This window comes from Macrobrachium nipponense, chromosome 35 (genome assembly GCF_015104395.2).
Source record: "Macrobrachium nipponense isolate FS-2020 chromosome 35, ASM1510439v2, whole genome shotgun sequence".
In the NCBI taxonomy this organism is placed as follows: Eukaryota; Metazoa; Arthropoda; class Malacostraca; order Decapoda; family Palaemonidae; genus Macrobrachium; species Macrobrachium nipponense.
The window spans coordinates 21,471,431-21,487,381 of NC_061096.1; positions in this window are offsets into that span (position 1 = coordinate 21,471,431).

Genomic DNA, 15,951 nt, shown 5'->3' on the forward strand with positions numbered 1-15,951 from the left:
AAAACCACTGTATATGGAAAACAAAATCTTTAAAGTATTCAAAGGATTTTTTTTATTGTAAGGTCTTCCGATGACATATAGAAACAGCGCGCGCGAGTGTTATGCATTATGTACATAACACTGTAAAAAACAGCAAATTTCTTCTTATTCATTGCATTTTCATCAGAGTAAAACTGACAAAATATGCCATTAAATGAATGGATAATTGCTTTCACCTGAGAAAATATGCCTTTACATGCATGCAGGCATCTTCCACGATTTCTTACATTTATTGCCTAATTTATTATAGAGTCTTCATAAAGAACAGTGTTCTATCACATAAATTTGATCACCTTATTGTTTTTCACTATCCTAAAACCATTAGGAATACGCATATCAATATATGTTTGATGACGAAATTTACTTCCTACCAAGAAACAATTAATAATATTCACATCGCTTAAGACCTAGATATCCATTTGAACAAGATTATTTGTGCGAGAGCTGCAATAACAGCATTGTGGGATCTTGAATATAAACTTAGGCCTTTACCCATCCAACCAAAAGAAAAACTGTAAAGTTCAATTAAATACAAGCCATAGACATGTTGATACTCCCAACATGAAGCGGGCTACCGAATCAATGTTTAAACATAAAAATAACTCTCCCCTGAACCATATGGTCATCTAAAAGCGTATGATACTGAGCATCATTGTAGATGTATATATTTTTAATCGGTCTAGGGTACTCACAAATGTAGACACAGCCGGAAAAATACATTCAGTAATCCTACGTTGATCTAATCCATAAAGAATAAACCCTCAAAATATCTTGTACGAATATATATATATATATATATATATATATATATATATATATATATATAATGCACACACGCATATATATACATATACTATGCATGCAAGTATGTATGTATATACAGCTAAACAAATATTTATACGTAATTATGTCCGTCGAAATTGTGCGCAAGCTATAATTATATAGCTTAAAATCACAGTGCTCATGACACCTGTTTTATTGGGACGTAGAAGTCTGTATAAGCTATTGTATATAAGAAACGTGACTTCGTTATTTGTTGCTATCCCACCTTCAAATACAATAGATCTCAAACATAATACAAATATCAATGAGAAATGAGCTGTGACACGAAACGCAAACATTTGTTTTTATCCGAGAATTCAATAGGTAGCGAGAGAGAGAGAGAGAGAGAGAGAGAGAGAGAGAGAGAGAGAGAGAGAGAGAGAGAGAGAGATGAACACCTATGATATAGGCTACGGCATGTTGACCTTCTTTCCAGACGCTGTGATATTGACAATTTCCTCTCGGTCGCCCTGTCCTTCCACAAACACGTTATATTAGCATCCTCCTCACCTCTCCTCTCTATCACGACTTGAATTTAAAGTAAAGATGGCGCAGACTATATGAACAGAGTAAAGAGACATAGAAAAGAGGCTGTCAGTGAAATGTATGAAGTGAACAAATATCAAGTAACAAATCTAATACGATTCTTCTTTACATTTATTGTCTAATACGATTCTCCTTTACATTTATTCCTCATGTCCTAAAAATGACAAGAGAAAAATGCATTACAGCTATATAGGTATGACCATTTCTACAACTGTTAACATTATTAATAGCATATCCTCACATCTCGTCTATATCTCCCTTTCGTCTCCTTTAAGTCTTCATCGTATTCTTCCTTCGCTACTTTCTTTTTACAATTTACTTTCCCACTGCGTTACCAAGCAGTCCCTTCCCCTCCACCCTCCCCACCCTGTAAGTTTACTTAATTTTCCCTATCAGCGCATAATAGCATATCAGCATTCCAAGATTTATTTCTTTCGTAGCAGGAATCACAACGCCCCAAGAATTTGAAAGGAAGTCCTTTTTTAAGATGGTGGGCATTCCTAGCCGGGATTCTATGAATAGAGACTGATATCATCAGCTAAGCCTCATTATTGCTATCTTAAATTACTATATGCACAATAACTATGAGAGAGAGAGAGAGAGAGAGAGAGAGAGAGAGAGAGAGAGAGAGAGAGAGAGAGAGAGAGATTTGATTGATTGGAAATGGCCTGGTCTTAAAACTATCCGGGTCGCTGTCACCAAGAAAGAGAGAGGGAAAGAGAGAGAGAGGAAGCACAGGCAGTTTTCATCAAATTTCAAATATTATAGTTTCCAAACATTTGGAAAACAAGTATAAAAAAGACATCAACACAATTCACAAATACACGTACGCGAAAAATGTAAATTAGAAACTGGAGTTTTCAAAAGGAGGAAAATAACGAATGAAATTCTCCTTACGTTATCATTCCGACGAAGTTGACTGGAAATGCCGCTCTTTCCTTGCCAAACTGGAATAAAAAAAAAAAAAAAGTTTCAACTTTTACAACTGATAGTTAGCAAATAAAACCGGGCTTTACAAATCTAATAAATTCTCCATAAATCATGATGTAGGTTAGATGCTTCCCCAATAAATCGGAAATTGTGAAAATAGATGATGCCATGATTACCACTTGCATTATAATGAAAAATTCTTGTTATATTTGTTTTTCTTTTCAATGTCCGTTTTCTTTTAAATTTTATCGTGATTCCCGATTGCCGTTGTGTCATTGTAGGAAATCGTTTTGGTTTTATCAATAATTAAACTTGTGTTACTATCTTTATTTTCACTTTGGCTTGTTCATTCAATTCTATGGATATGTTCCTTACTAAATCATGAAAAGATTTTTAGTGCTGGCACTACATGCAACAGAAAACCTAATTCAAATATTATCTTGGATATTGCGGTGATGACTCAGAGTGTTAGTGCTCACTACAAACAGAAAGATACATCTAAGTACAATCGTCAACACTGCAGATAGAAACTATCTATGGTTAAAATATCTCCCAAAAGGGACCCAGTAAAATAGGGTGCAAACATTTAACTCAAAAAAAATGTCATATTGCAAGTAAAACGCCCTTTGAAAAGGTAAGAAGAAAGTGATCTGAGAACGTAATAAAAACTACATTTTCCTGTGGTTTTACAGAGTCCTCCAGAGAATAACAACAATCTGAAATGGGACAGACAACATCAACACACACATTGCAACTTAAATTTGACTGCTAGAAAAGATACCAGAAACGTGAGGTCGTTAGTAAGACGATAATGTCAGAAATGCGCACCTCCCAAAGCCATTTGAACTTGGCCGTTTAACTGAATGTTATCTTCCTTAGGACACCTTTCTCCTTCGTCTCACTCCATTCACCTCAAAGGTACAGCTCCTCAAGGACCTGAAAGTTTATTATTCTTGCGCGTCAGACCGCACGCACATGACCTCTCTCTGTCTATATAATATATATATATATATATATATATATATATCTATATATAGATATATATATATATATATATATATATATATATATTCAACATGTAGACACTGTTTTACAGTCAAATATGAATTTATTTATTAGTCATAATAAAGAAGATAAGAGCATTTAACAGTAACAATGAAAACAAAAAGCATTAAAATCCATGAGAGCAGTTAGTACTGTATTTATTTCAATAATAAAAAATCCGAATCTGGGTGAGACATAGAATACCTAAAAAAATTCAAAATGTAATATTTAGATATATAGTTGAATTGGGAGTAAGTTACAATCAAGTTAAAATTTCATTCTTTGCAAACAAAACGACTGTAGCTTTATACAGGATTTTGATGAATGTATCTTTTCCCACTACCATGAAACTTCTCATATGTTTGCTTTCTAAAAAAACACTTGATCCCCACACATTGTCTCCCTTATCTAAACTTATAGTTCTTTCCATATCAGTGGATCGGTTTTCTGCCCGGCTGTCTTAGTCAAAATCTTTCTCCACGCCTTCACTTATATAATATATATATATATCTATATATATCATATATATATATATATATATATATATATATATATATATGTAATGAAAATATGATCCTCATATTCATTTGGTAAACATGTAACTCCAAGCGTCAGGCATACTCAATCCCTCTAAACAACCAACGGCTTGCGACTCTCTCTCTCTCTCTCTCTCTCTCTCTCTCTCTCTCTCTAACAGTGATACCTCTCTCTCTCTCTCTTCACCTCTTTCCTCCACTCTAACAGGTAACCAAAATGAGAGAGTTGCATTATAAAATAAACATTTATTAACAACGAAAAAACAGCAAAACAATTAGGTCTCACAGATTAACTTAATTCAAGTTACCCCACTATCAAAATGTCTAAACAGTAAATAGTCACACCAAAATGTCTATTATCCATCGGGACTCCCTCGGTCCCCCCATAGTCCCTTGCCAGAACCATCTGTTTCAAAGACATAAGAACACCCCGTAAGTACACACACAAGTTTAACAATCAGAGATTAAAGATTGAATATTCCCATAAAAAGGTTAAACAGGTAACATGCCACTCTTTGGCTAAAACAGTTCAAAACTCACCCAAGCAGCCGGACTATTTCACACACTTATCAAAAAACCACTTCGGAGAGCACCACGGCATCTTGTCTTTCTTCCAAAGACGCCTCTATGCCAAATCCACCATAGACTTGCGTATCATACATTTTTAATAGAAGAGGCGCACACACACACACGAATGTACATTTCGTTAGCGCCTCACATTACTGGCTGCAACTAGTTTCCAAAAGACATTTTAAGAAGAGTTCATGAACTGAGTACATTGACTTGTCTTTCTATGCAGTTTTATCTCACGCCATCCACGGAAACCATTGATCAGCTTTTCTCGGGTCGTTGCTTCTCCACATTCCAATAGGTCACAGCAAACATATTGGCAATATATCATTAATCATAACCCTAGGCCTTATACAGCTCGGGCCACTAACCAATGCTAGCTCCCGCCTAGCAAAATGGTCAACAAAATATCTTATATAATATAAAACACATTGGCCGGCTTAAAATAAAATATAAGTAATAACTCCACATCTCTGCCATTATAAAATAAAGTCTGCTACGCTTTTATCTCCAAATAACAGTAGAATTTTCTCTCATTCGGGATTCTTGAATATCCCTCTTTGTCTGCAACTTGCTGCTCCTGTAGCAGACTGTAGCTAACTGTAGGAAGCTGTAGGAAGACGGAATGCCTCCCTCATTGTAGAAGACTTCTAACGACTTTTGCAGATCCCCAAAAGACACGCTGTAGAATTCTCGTGATCACCATGGACAAAACGACAGCAACCTCTCTGCACGGCTGGTGGACGTCTTGCTAGCGTTGGGAAAGACTTTTTGATGTGTTAGTATGTCAGTCAAGTCATTGGTCAATCGAAAAAGAATTAACCCCAGACATACTACTTCTATCAAACAATGATCTCAAAAGGTCAGAAATACTAACTGAACGTCTCCAAATTAACTCCCTTAATATGACCACTAAATGATAAGTCATTATCGTAACTCTCAAAGGAAAAAAAAACATCAAGTTCTCCAACTCAATTCTCCAAACTCACACAGCACACACACAATCCAAAAACTCACAGCAACTCCACGGACTTCTGTACTCACATTTCAAACTCGAATGTTCTCCCAAGTAAAAAAAAAAGAAAAAATCGTAATGAGCCCAAGGAAAAAAAAATCACGTAACAAGCCCAGACCCAAAAAATGTTCTCTCAAGCTCTGATATCTGAACAACCCACAAAATCAGTAAAAATCTCCAATGCTTAACAGCAAAAACCCCTTTACCGCTCATACAATTAATCACAATGAGATTTAATGTCAAACTCCCATCTACGTAAGTAACAACCCCCGATAAATTACATCTCCCGTCCAAAAAGAAATGCTATTTAAGCTCAATCCCCAATTACATCTCTCGTAGGAAAAGGAAGAAAAAAAAATAAAGATAACCACAAGTAGATTTCCCCAATCACAAAATACATAATACATGTATAATATGCATAACCCCCCGCGTTTTTCCCAAGAAATGTCCCATGTAAAGTTACGGAATTTCTCGACATCGCAACTTTATCGACTGGACATGTCCAGAAAGCAAACTCTTACCCATGCGCTTTCGTGAAATGCTATTGTCAACATTTCCAGATCTTGCTAAAACTCTGAGCAATCACCATCAGAGGAAAAGGAACAGCACAGTGCTTGTCAGCAGAAAAATCCGCCTGCGGACGTGTGCTCAAACAGCGGCACAAAAAATGTCTAGTCAGACAGACAAGTTTGGAAACTCATGATTCTACAGAAAAAGATCTAACTGACACGTAATAGGCGCATTTCACAAAATTAACTCCAGGATATGACTAATGTGTTCAAAAATTTGTCTCGAAGACATATTCTCTCACGTGACACAGCCCAATTATTTGCCTCCAAAATAACACACTTGTGAACATAAAAAATGCACACATCTCCATAGGACTCGTAATGCAGTAATGCCACTCGGCTCCAAATAGTCACGAAACCAAAGAGAAAGAACCACAGAAATCTTCTCTTTGCTCGAAAAGACAAAACTCCCATAACCACAAAAAAAAGGTCACCCGCCCAAGATTAATTCCATCTCCATACATAAATATTTGACGCCATATTAATAAGAACACCACTCCAGTTATAAAAATATTTCCTCCATTTTGTTAAAAACCACATCCACATATTATTCACTCTTATTTCTCCAATAGCCATATGTTAATAAAAAAAAACACCACTCCAGGAATAAAGAATAGTCACCTCTATTTCGGCAAATAAAAAAAATATTTACCCCTATTTCCCCAATAACTCAATGTGGAATAAAACAAGGCTTCAAAAAACATATCTCCAAAAAGGAATATCAAAAAAATGAAATCCTATCTCCAAAAAAATGTGCACTCAAGGCATCTAGCTCACACACTCACAAATATTGCCCCATAATCTCCAAAAATGTGTGTCCATTTGCAACAAAGATGGCTGCAAAATAATTGAACTAAACATAGCTCTCATCACCATTGGCAAATATCAAAAATGGCCAAAAATATATCTCCAATATATTATATCTCAAATTATAACTCCAAAATAATATACCTCAAATTATATCTCCAATTCTCCAGAGAATAACTCAATGTTATAGTCAACAACTATAAAACTCTCTCCGTTTAGCATAACTGCTGAGAAAAGGGCAAAAACTCGGCAAATAAAAACTATCTAGAAAATTCTAGAAAAAATCACCAATGTGCTACAACTCATTATAACAGAACTCAAATACAAAGTGTCTAAGCAAAGACTCCTCCATATGCACTACGACATAGGACATTAGAAAACTTAACCAAGTTTCCTATCTCTCACAAAATTGTCACAATACAACAAATGTATTGTGCAAGAACACTCACAATTTCTGGATGGCAAATATCCAGAGAAAAAATGTAGTGCCACTACGTATGCATTCAAACATGCAAAAAATTTTCCCGTAAATTTCTCTGCAGCATCAAATAGCTGAAACACAAACACGTTCCCGAACCATGACTAAGACATGAACTGAGATATCAAAAAATATTCACACCAACTGGAGAGAAAAAATAAATTCAAATTCACCCACGATATAGAAAACTTGTGTCAGCGATGGCTAACTTCCAAAAAAGGTGAAAAGAAAAATCAACGGCATTATTAACTATCTCCCGTGACTCACTAGATGTCAAGCAATTATCTGCTGAACTCATAAAAAAAAGAAAAACAAAAATAAGTGTTGTTAGTTCCTCCCCAAATTCAAAAAAGATTTCACCACCCTTGATAGCATTACAACACCCACGTATTAGTATAAAAAAAATCAGTATCAGAAATATCATTATCAAAATTCAGCAAAAGTTCAGCAAGATTCAACACAATTCACCAAGATTCAGCCAGATTCATCAAGATTCAGCAAAACTCATCACTCGTGAATCACTGAAACATTCTCCAAAGTTACAAAAACTCAACAAATAATTAAGACAAGACTTCTCCCATTAATTCATTGTAATAATTCTCCATGAATAATTATCTGTAATAATTATAAAATAATCTCCCATGAAATATCCCAAATCTCGTAAAACAAGTCTCAAGTAATGATAATTATACTTAGGCAACCCTCCCGTGACACATCTCAAGTATAATAATCCCCATGCAAAGATCTCAAGTAAGGGTGAAATTCAAATTGCATACACCAGTAATGCTGACCCCCATGACACACAATTTCTCCAGCATACACCACCATTGCCACATCCACACAATCAACACCACTCATCGGCATTTCAAAGTAATCCCTCCAACACAATAAAAAAAAAATAATCTGTGTAACCCCATTTTGTGTCTTCCAAGGCACAAGGAAAACATACAACACATCCCGTGCATATTAGCTATCATTTTCTCTTCATTCACGAGAAAGAAAAATCTCTTTTTATTTCCTTTTCTCTTCATCCAAGAGAAAGGAAATCTCTTTTCTAAAAGAAACTCTACGGGCATTTCACTTCATCAACTAATCAATCAGCTGATGTCCTAGCATTGAAAAATCCCTTTCAAAGGCAAATTCATCGCTCGACACCCCGATAATTAAAAAAAAGGAAGGAGGAGTTCACCCACACTGAGAAAAAAAAGTTTCACCCTCCCGTTAGAACAACCCCCTTGAACGGTGTCTGAGTGACCCCCCAAGGTATACACTAGTACCCATCTCCTTGCAATATCCCCAAGGCAGACCATTAGTCCCCTTGCAATATCCCTTAGGCAGGCAGTACCCGCCATGCAATGCCTCTCTGCGCCGGTTAGCAGAAATCGTCTGAGCCCGTAGGAAATGGTGGGCGCTTTGTCTCCAAGCGAAATATGCTATCCAAGCACAGTTCGTATGCATAAAAAACATCTTTATACACCCTCATATTTTAAACAAAGACGAATGCGTCTATCATAAACACGCGCAAATAAAGAAAACACGTCACTTTGCTACTATGGGGAAAGAAAATAAAATTTTTTGACCTCTTAAACCAATCCCAAAAAACACCCCAGGATTAAAAAAAAAAACACACACCATAACACTTACATGTTCAACATAAGAGAAAACCACCCCGGAATACGCGAATCTCGTCGGCACAATGAAAACGCGATCGGCGAGAAGGCACCTGGCAAACACTCACTCACAAACCAGACTGAGTTACTCTCACACCCTGGAGGATCTTGGTACAGGCAAATTTGATGACTCTAATAGAATTTCTTTCCTCAGCCCACATGCCACGGATGGATATTTCTCTGCCCATTTCACTTAGCAACCGAGATCTAACAATCCCCTCTACATTTAACTGGTCACCTATCTCTTCATTGGTGTTCCCAGGCATAAAAAAAACCTTTTATACCACTTTTTCACAAGCTGCCACCAGCATTAATGAAGATATGATCCTCATTATTCATTTGGTAAACGTGTAACTCCGAGCGTCAAGCATACACAATCTCTCTAAACAACCAACGGCTCGCGACCTTCTCTTTCTCTCTCTCTTGCCAAGCAACCGCTCTCTCTCTCTCTTTCTCTCTCTAACAGTAATACCTCTCTCTCTCTCTAACAGTAATACCTCTCTGTCTCTCTCTTCACCTCTTTCTCTCCACTCTAACAGGTAACCAAAATGAGAGAGTTGCATTATAAAATAAACATTTATTAACAACGAAAAAACAGCAAAACAATTAGGTCTCACAGACTAACTTAATTCAAGTTACCCCACTATCAAAATGTCTAAACAGTAAATAGTCACACCAAAATGTCTATTATCCATCGGGACTCCCTCGGTCCCCCCATAGTTCCTTGCCAGAACCATCTGTTTCAAAGACATAAGAACACCCCGTAAGTACACACCCAAGTTTAACAATCAGAGATTAAAGATTGAATATTCCCATAAAAAAGGTTAAACAGGTAACATGCCACTCTTTGGCTAAAACCGTTCAAAACTCACCCAAGCAGCCGGACCATTTCACACACTTATCAAAAAACCACTTCGGAGAGCACCACGGCATCTTGTCTTTCTTCCAAAGACGCCTCTATGCCAAATCCACCATAGACTTGCGTATCATACATTTTTAATAGAAGAGGCGCACACGCACACACGAATGCACATTTCGTTAGCGCCTCACATTACTGGCTGCAACTAGTTTCCCAAAGGCACTTTGAGAAGAGTTCATGAACTGAGTACATTGACTTGTCTTTCTATGCAGTTTTATCTCACGCCATCCACGGAAACCATTGATCAGCTTTTCTCGGGTCATTGCTTCTCCACATTCCAATAGGTCACAGCGAACATATTGGCAATATATCATTAATCATAACCCTAGGCCTTATATATATATATATATATATATTATATATATATATATATATATAATATATATATATATATATATATATATATATATATATATATATGTGTAATGGGGGATTCCCCCCCATTATTCATTAGGTAAGCGTGAGCACGAAACGGAAGGCAAACCAACACAGCATTACACACACAGCCTCTCTCTCTCTCTCTCTCGGCAATCTCTCTCTCTCTCTCTCTCTCTAGCACCGACACCTCTCTCTCTCTCCACCTCTTTCTCTCCATTCTAACAGGTAATGAAAATGAGAGAGTTGCGTCATAACATTAACGTTTATTAACAACGAATAAATAATGGATAATCAAGTCTTACAGACTAACTCAAAAAACCTGAATAGTACAATGTCTAATAGTAATCATTAGTCACCAAAAAAGTCTACACCCATCTGGGAACTCTTTGTCTCTCCGTTTCCAGAACCGTCTGTTTCAAAGATACAGAACACATCCCGGTAAGTACACACACAAGATTGACAATCAATGACTAAATATTGGATATCATCATAAAAAATGTCAAACAGATGATAAGCCAGCCTTCGGCTAAAACACTTCAACACTCACCCAAGCAACCGGACACTTAAACACTATGTCACAAAAACTCCCTGGCGAACGCCACGGCATCTTGCCTGTCACTTGAAGACCCTTTGTCAAAATCCTCCCATAGGCTTGTGTATGACACTCTTTTAACAGAAAGAGGCGCACACGCACATACGAACACACACTTCGTTAGCGCCTCACGGTTCTAGCTGCATCCAGTTTCACAAAAGCACTTTGAAAAGAGTTAATAAACTCAGTACATTGACTTGTTGAACTAAGCATATTTATCTCATGCCATCCCCAGAAACTCATTCATCAGCTACTCTCAGGTCGTTACCTCTGCACTGTTCTCCACATTCCATAGGTCACTGAGAACACATGGACAATATATTATCAATCAAAAACCCTAGGCCTTACATAGCTCGGCCACCCCCATGCTAGCCCCCACCTAGCAAAATTGATTATATAATACAAAACACATTGGCCGGCTTAAAATAAAATACAAGTAAAAACTGCACGTCTCTGGCATTATAAAATAAAGTATATTAAGCTTTTATCTCCCAATAACACTAGACGCATTTTCTCTCATATTTTCTGCATTTCTTGAATATCCCTCTTCGCTTGTCTGTAACTAGCTGCACAGACAGCAACAGGCTATAGCAGGCTGTAGGAAGACGGAATGCCTCCCTCATTGTAGAAGACTTCTCACGACTTCTGCAGATCCCCAAAAGACACGCTGTAGAATTCTCGCGATCACCCACGTGGAAACTCTTGTAATCATCCTGGGGTAAAATAACAGCAACCTCTCTGCACACGGCTGGTGGACGTCTTGCTGGCGTCGGGAAACAACTTTTTTGGTGTGTGTTAGTATGTCAGTCAAGTCTTTGGTTAATCTAAGAAAATTAACCCAGACATACTACTTCTATCAAACAATGATCTCAAAAAGTCAGAAATACTAACTGAACGTCTCCCAATTAACTCCCCTTAATATGACTACTAAATCATAAGTCATTATCATAACTCTCAAAGAACATCAAGTTCCCCAACTCAATTCTCCAAACTCTCACATCAGCACACACACAACTCAGAAATCACAGCAACTCCACGGACTTCTGTACTCACATTTCAAATTCGAATGTTCTCATAAGTAAAAAAAAAAGAAAAAATCGTAATGAGCCCAAGGAAGAAAAAAAAAAAAAGAATCACGTAACACACCCAGACCCAAAAAATGTTCTCTCAAGCTCTGATATCTGAACAACCCACAAAATCAGTAAAAATCTCCAATGTTTAACAGCAAAAAACCCCTTTAATGCTATTGTCAACATTTCCAGATATTGCGAAAATTCTGATCTATCACCATCAGAGGAAAAGAGACAGCACAGCGCTCATCACATCTCTTGTCAGCAGAAAAATCGCCTGCGGACGCATGTTCTAACAGCAGCATAAAAATTTGTCTAGTCAGACACACAAGTTTGGAAACTCATGATTCTCTAGAAAAAAATGTCTAACAGACACATTTCACAGAATTAACTCCAGGATATGACTAATGTGTTCAAAGATTTGTCTCGAAGACTTATTCTCTCAACATGACTTTGCCCCAAATTATATGCCTCCAAGAATAACACACTTGTGAACATAAAAAATGCACACATTACCGTAGGACTCGTAATGCAGTAATGCCACTTCTCTCTAAATAGTCACGAAATCAAAGAGAAAGAACCACAGAAATCTCCTCTTGGCTCAAAAAAACAAACTCCCATAACCACAAAAAAAAGGGTCACCCGCCAAAGATTAATTCCAACTCCATATATTTCACCATATTAATAATAACACCACTCCGGTTATAAAAATGTTTCCTCCATTTGGTTAATAACCAACCCCCTTATATTTCTCTCTTATTTCTCCAATAGCCACATGTTAATAAAAACAACTCCACTCCAGGAATAGAGAATAATCACCTCCATTTCGGCAAATACAAAATATTTACCTCTATTTCCCCAATAACTCCATGTGGAACAAAACAAGGCTCCAAAAAATATATCTCCAAAAAGGAATATCAAAAAATGAAATCCTACCTCCAAAAAAATGGGCACTCAAGGAAACTAACTCACACACTCACAAATATTGCCCCATAATCTCCAAATATGTGTCTCCATTTGCAACAAAGATGGCTGCAAAATAATTGAACTAAACATAGCTCTCATCACATTGGCAAATATCAAAAATGGCCAAAAATACATCTCCAATATATTATATCTCAAATCATAACTCCAAAATAATATATACCTCCAATTATAACTCCAAATATATCTCAATTATAACTCCAATTCTCCAGAGAATAACTCAATGTTATAGTCAAAAACTATAAAAACTCTCTCTGTTTAGCATAACTGCTAAAAAAGGGCAAAAACTCGGCAAATAAAACTGTCTAGAAGTTTCTAGTAAAAATCACCCATTTGCCACAACTCATTATAACAGAACTCCAAATTCACAGTGTCTTAGTCAAGACTTCTCCATATGCACTACGACATAGGCCACTAGAAAACTTAGCCAAGTTTCCTATCTCTCACAAAGTTGTCACAAATACAACAAATGTATAGTGCAAGAAAACTCACTATTTCTGGAACACAAATATCCAGAGAAAAAATGTAGTGCCATTACGTATGCATTCAAAACGTGCAAAAAATTCTCCCGTGTATTTCTCTATAGCATCAAATAGCTAAATCACAAACACGTTCTCGAACAATGACTCTAAGTCACGAACTGAGACATTAAAAAAAATATATATTCACACCAACTGGAGAGAAAAAATAAACTCAAATTCTCCCATGGTAAAAAAAACTGGTGTCAGCTATGGCTAACTTCCAAAAAAGGAAAAAAGAAAAATCAACGGCCTTGTTCACTATCTCCCGTAACTCACTAGATGTCAAGCAGTTATCTGCTGAACTCATAAAAAAAAGAGGAAAACAAAAAAAAAATAATATGTTGTTAGTTCCTCCCAAATTCAAAAAAAGAATTTACCTCCCTTGATAGCATTACGGCACCCACGTATTAGTATAAAAAAAAATCAGTATCAGAAATATCATTATCACAAAATCACCAAAAAAATTGCTATCATCAAAATCATCAGTATCAGTACAAAAAAAAATATCACCAATGTCAATGCTTGTCCATTCTCCAAGGAATTCAGCAAAAAATTCAGCAAGTTTCACCACAATTCACCAAGATTCAGCCAGATTCATCAAGATTCAGCAAAACTCCTCCCCCATGAATCACTGAAATATTCTCCAAAGTTACAAAAACTCAACAAATAATTAGGACAAGATCTCTCCCATTAATTCATCGCAATAATTCTCCTTGAATAATTATCTGTAATAATTATTGAATCATCTCCCATGAAATATCTCAAATCTCTCGTAAAACAATTCTCCCGTAATGATAATTATACTTAAGCAACCCTCCCGTGACACATCTCAAGTATAATAATTATTAATAATAACAATAATAATAACTCTCCATAGCAACAATTCTCTTGCAAAGATCTCAAGTAAGGGTGAATTCAAATAGCATACACTAGTATTGCTGAATCCTATGACATACAATGTCTCCAGATGCAACACCATGACATAACACCATTGCCACACAACACAGATACAACACCAATCATCGGCATTTCAAAGTAATTTCTCCAACACAATAAAAAAATAATCTGCGTATCCCCCTTATATTTGTGTCTTTCAAGGCACAAAGAAAACATATAACACATCCCGTGCATGTTAACTACTTTTCCCCTCATTCACGGAAAAGAAAAATCCCTTTTTATTTCCTTTTCTCTTCCTCCAAGAAAGAAAAAAAAATATCTCTTTTCTAAAAAAAAAAGACTCTACGGGCATTTCACTTCATCAACTTATCAATCAGCTGATGTCTTAGCATCCAATGTCAAGGGCAAATCCATACCCCAACACAAAGAAAAAAAAAGGAAAAGGGGGAGTTCACCCACACTGAGAAAAAAAAAGTCTCTCCCCCCCGATGAGCATTGACACTCCCCCGAGGCAGACCAGTAGTACCCCCATCTCCCCTTGAACAGTGTCTGAGGACCCCCTTCCAAGGTATATACTAGTGCCCATCTCGCAATACCCTCTTAGGGAGGCCAGTAGTACCCTCCATGCAACTATCCCCCCCGAGGGATGCCAGTACCCTCGCAATGTGCTGAGCCCGTGAAATTGTGGCCGCTCTTGTCTCTAAGCCAGATATGCTTATCTAAGCACAGTTCACATGCAAAAACACATCTCTATACACTCTTATGTGTTTAAAGCAAAGACGAATACGTCTATTATAAACACGTGCAAATAAAGAAAACACGTCACTATGGGGCAAAGACAAGAAAAATTTTTGACCTCTTGAACCAATCCCATAACCCTGAAATATTTAAACAAAAACCCTCTCCCTTTGATAAACAATAGTTTTTAACACTCACCACTCCATATTGGGAACAAAAATAACTCGAAATTCTCGTAAAACGCGGCAGTGATACATGCACTAAACACAACACCCGCACAGCCGTCTCGGGATGCACTCGTCATTACACACAGAAGTCATACTGAGAGCGCCCACTGCTTCTAGGCTGACTGCCTGGGAAAAATGCTGAGTCCAATAAAATCCTTCCCTCTCCCTTCACAGTTAACAGATAGATATTTTCTCATTTTTTCTGACTAAGTAACTGAAAACTAACAATTTAACGATTTTCCACAATCCCACAAAGGCTTTGTTGTTCGAAAACTATCGCTAAGCCAAAACCCCTAACTGGTCACCCATATCTCTACATTGGCATTCCTAGGCATAAAGAAAAACTTTCATACCCTTTTTTCACCGCCTGCCACCACTGTAATGGGGGATTCCCCCCATTATTCATTAGGTAAGCGTGAGCATGAAACGGAAGGCAAACCAACACAGCATTACACACACAGCCTCTCTCTCTCTCTCGGCAATCCCTCTCTCTCTTCTCTCTCTCTCTCTCTCTCTCTCTCTAGCACCGACACCTCTCTCTCTCTCCACCTCTTTCTCTCCATTCTAACAGGTAATGAAAATGAGAGAGTTGCGTCATA